Source organism: Indicator indicator, chromosome 20, assembly GCF_027791375.1.
Source record: "Indicator indicator isolate 239-I01 chromosome 20, UM_Iind_1.1, whole genome shotgun sequence".
NCBI lineage: Eukaryota > Metazoa > Chordata > Aves > Piciformes > Indicatoridae > Indicator > Indicator indicator.
This window is the reverse complement of record NC_072029.1, coordinates 8,924,690-8,929,310: the sequence shown is the minus strand read 5'-3', so window position 1 is coordinate 8,929,310 and position 4,621 is coordinate 8,924,690. Positions and strand designations below refer to the sequence as shown.

Below are 4,621 nucleotides of genomic sequence, written 5' to 3'. Positions count from 1 at the left end.
TGAAAGGAGCTAACTCACCTTTAAATGTCTTGTATCTGGTCTGTACAAAAAAAATTATCAGTATTCATCCACTAATGAACCTCAAACTTTGTCTTCCCAGATGACGTTTCCATTCTCAAAATGGCATAACTGCCAATAAGAAGAGTTTAGGCTGAGGTGAAATGAGAGGTGTCATGTGGTGATGTATTGTGAATTTAAAACCGGTTAGGCTGTACGGATGCCACCTTGTGTAAAACTTTAAAGTTTGAGCTAACCACTTCATATTTTTAACATCAATAGAAAGAAAAAAGGTCCCTCCAGAAGGTGATTTGACAGCTTATTTTAGACACTTATCCCAGGCTGAGATGAATCACCCTCTGAAAGTGCCTATGCACATTTCTATATATCATCCCAGCTCGGGAAGCCAAATGCATGTTTGTCAAAATTCTCACTTCAGATTTTCATTTCTGATCCTGTCCTCTGATCATTCAAAGAAAAGCTAAAGAACAAAACAAATAACAGCTGAGGAATTCTTTCAGATTCTTTTAACAACTGTTTATTATTTTGGCCTAGTTTTCAGTGGATTTCATCATCAGGGTGGCTGAAAAAGAAGCTGACTGATGAATTCTTTATTTTAGTTGTACTACACAAGCCTTGTCAGGGCTTCACAGCATCAGGGTCAGTGAGCTTTCTTTAGTACTAAGAATAGTGTTTACTAGGAAAGTTTATTTATTTATCTATCTATCTATTTATTTATTTATAAGTTAACAGAATGATGGAAATAACAGTAGCAATACAATTATGGATTTTACATACACCAGAGAAAAAAATCTTACTCTTCACAGTATCACAGAATTGTCAGGGTTGTAAGGGACCTAAAGGATCATCTAGTTCCAATCCCCCTGCCATAGTCAAGAACCCTTTTCACTAGATCACGTTGTCCAGAACCACAGTGAGCCTGGGCTGAAAAACTTCCAGGGATGGGGTTTCCACTATCTCTTTGGATAACCTTTTCCAGTATCTCACCTCCCTTATGGCAAAGAACTTCCTAATGGCTAATCTAAATCTACCTTCCTCTAGCTTGGATCCATTCCCCCTAGTCCTATCACTACATTTTTGTGGTTGAGAAAAGAATATTTGATTTCTTTGTGAACAGTAATTTTTTCAAGATGCTAATAAGGAAAAAACTCAGTATTATCATCACGAGGTATTGATAGAATTGCTAAGATTGTCCATTTAATCCAGAATCATGTGGTTTTATTAACTAGAGAAAATGGAACTCATGGCTATTTGAAATTAAAAAAGCAATCAAGCAGACAAATGTTATGGACGTGAACAAATACTTGCAGAAGTTCTTGATGGGCAGCAACAAGTCAAGAACTGACTTCCTCTGCTCTGCCCTGGTGAAGCCACATGTGGAGTGCTGTATCCGCTTCTGGGCTGCCCAGTTCAAGAAGGACAGGGACTTGCTGGAGAGGGTATAGAAGAGGACTACTAAAATGATGAGGGGGGTAGAACATCTCTCTTATGAGTGAAGACTGAGAGAATTGGGGCTTTTTAGTCTGGAAAAGAGCAGCTTGGAGAGGGAGTGTGTGTGTGTGTGAGATAAATGCTGATCAATACTTAAGGGGTGGCCATCAGGATGGGACCAGGCTTTGTTCAGTGGTGCAGAGTGGCAAGACAAGAGGTAACAGGCACAAACTTGAAGTTCCATTAAAACGTGAGGAGGAACTTCTTAAATTTAAGGGAGATAGGATGCCAGAGAGGTTGTGAAGTCTCCTTCTCCGGAGACATTCAAAACCCTCCTGGATGTGTTCCTGTGTGACCTGCCCTAGGTGATCCTTCTTTGGCAGGGAGGTTGAACTAGAAGATCTTTCGAGGTCCCTTCCAACTCCTTAAATTCCGTGATTCTGTGAAGATTTAAAGCTGTTTCTTTACTGGAGAAGTTCACAAAACTGGTGATAGGTAATAGCTTCTGTCCAGATGATGGCAGTGAATTCTGAAATCTTTAGGTATGTTATTATTAATTTTAAGCTTTTGCTCTGTTATGGGCTAAAGCACATCGGACCTACAGCAGTAGAATGTTATCCTTCCAAACCAACTTATTGCCAGAAAATTGGACAAATTCAGTGTGGTTAGACCTAGGTTTTAATTTTTATGTTTGAATAGCTTCTAGATTTCTATGGGCTGTAGATCTACAGCACCTCAATTATATAATTAGCTGAGGCCTTGCACTGTAAACAAAAAGCATGCCCAGATCCTCATCAATAACAGAGGTCACTAGCAGTGAGCAAGGCATGTCCTTTGCCAGAAAAGCAATGCTGCTGCACCTGCACTGAGCAGCCTTTGAAAGGAGGGTTAATTGAGAGGTTAGTGTGATGATGCATTAAGTAGTTGGAGATGATATTGCAGCAAAAACAGTCACATATGCAACTAATTTGGTGTAAACCCAAACAAAGGAAACCTTTAATAAGAAAGCAGAGAGGGTGTCATTATGTGTGTGGTAAGAGTCCTTTTAATTATGTCACAGTAAAGTACTTCCTCTGTGCTATATGCAGTAGGGTTGTAGTCAACAGATTTGTTGCCTAGTGAATTAGGATCAGATTAGGAAATGCTGCCATTGCACATTCATCTTCTTCTGATATGAGATAGTAAGGATTGACTTGATTTGATTGTTCATCAAGTGTTACTGGGATCTCACATACATATGTGTGTGTGAGAGAGAGATAGAAAACAAGAAATAATCAGGACAAATCTCATGCAGAGCCACTGACTTGGCAGTGTGTGTAGTGTCTGAACAAAGGGGGCTTTGCACTTGGGACTGGACCACTGGGGTTAGGTTTCTACGGTTTTCCAGGTGCCTGCAGAGGTTCAGAAGTGTTTCTAGAATTCCTTAGGCAGGAGAAGACTACTTTGACTTTGGGAATGTGGCCCTCTGAGTTTATCTGCAATGTTGGGTGCTTAATTTCTTTAGGAATCTTGTGCTTGTTTAAGAATTGAGACCCAGGTGGCTGCCTTTCACAAAGCCAGTTCTGCTTCTCTGTCCTGTTCTGCTCAGTCACTTCATCTTGCAGCTTTCTCAGAGCATGCAGGCCTTGTTCAGTGCATTTTCTCAGTGCAAAGAGGGCCCATCTCTCTTTCCAGTTCTACCACATGGTTTCAAAATCATGCTCTTCAATCTGTATTACCTCAAATCCAATTGTGCTAGTGTTTGCAGTGGCATTTCTGAAGGTGTGAATCCTATTGTTTAAAATTTCTTTTAAACAAGTCAGGATGCTGGAAATATTTTGTTTAATAATACCTGAGATATTTTTAGAAAAGAAAAGAAAAGAAAAGAAAAAAAGAAAAGAAAAGAAAAGAAAATAAAAGAAAAGAAAGGAAAAGAAAAGAAAAGAAAAGAAAAGAAAAGAAAAGAAAAGAAAAGAAAAGAAAAGAAAAGAAAAGAAAAGAAAAGAAAAGAAAAGAAAAGAAAACAAAAGAAAAGAAAAGAAAAGAAAAGAAAAGAAAAGAAAAGAAAAGAAAAGAAAAGAAAAGAAAAAGAAAAGAAAAGAAAAGAGAAAATAAAAGAAAAGGTCATTCTAGTAGCCTTGGCAGATGTGGAGAAAACTGGAATGTTTTCTTCAGTCTCTCAGTAATACTTTCTCTGTGCTGATGGCAGGCATTTCACAAGCCTTGTGGTTAGACCAGAAACAGATGGAAACTGGAAGAGCAGGAAGGATGCAACCACAAACGTGTAGCTGTAGCAGCGTTGGTGGTATAGTGGTGAGCATAGCTGCCTTCCAAGCAGTTGACCCGGGTTCGATTCCCGGCCAACGCAGCATCCGTTTTGACACCTTGTGGGAAAAAGTGATTGGTGCAGAGGAACCTCCACAGGCTGAAGAAGGGGATCCAGAGAGGTCTCCTGAGATTAAGCAAAGAGAGAAGAGTGAAGTCTTGGATCTGGGGAGAAGTAACCTGCATATGTTGGGGACAACTCAAGTGGAGAGCTGACTGGCAGGAAAGCATCTGAGGGTCCAAGTTGGACATGAGCCTGTAGCAAGGAAGGTGGAAAGGTGTCCAGGATAAAGTATTGACTGGAGGTCGAGGCTGGTGATCCTTCCTCTGTACTAGCAAGGCACACCTGGAGCAGATACTCAGTTCTGGACTTCCCAGTGCTGGTGAGGCATGGTCATACTGGAGATTGAGTCCACTGAAGAGCCACAAGGATGGTAAAAGTGCTGGAGTGTTTCAGCCTGAGGAAATGCTTGGAGGAGCTCAAGGGGGAATTTTATTGATATTTACAGATGGCTGAAGGAAGAGTGTAAAGAGGATGGAGCCAGGCTGTCATCAGTGGTGCTCAGTGGCAGCACGAAAGGCAACAGGCAAACACCGAAAGACATAATGAGACACTTCTTTTACTGTGAGGGTGACTCAGCACTAGCACAACTTGCCTAGAGAGGTTGTGGAGTCTTCATCTTTGGGGACAGTCAAAAGCTGACTGGAAATGATCCTGGACAACTGGCTCTAGGTGCCTGTGCTTGAGCATGGAGGTTGGACCAGATGACCTGCAAAGATTCCTTCCAACCTCAACCATTCTATGATTTAATGATTCAGTGCATAAAGACAAGGAGCTAGGGCAGAGGACCAATACAAGATGTTGATT

The 4,621-nt window shown here is 40.8% G+C and overlaps 1 non-coding gene across 1 annotated transcript; it reads left to right on the top strand.

The window, feature by feature from the left end:
• Window positions 1-3,724: 3,724 nt before the first annotated feature.
• Window positions 3,725-3,796, top strand: TRNAG-UCC (transfer RNA glycine (anticodon UCC)). The gene has a single exon. It is a non-coding gene; the product is annotated as a tRNA-Gly (tRNA).
• The last annotated feature ends 825 nt before the right edge of the window (window positions 3,797-4,621 follow it).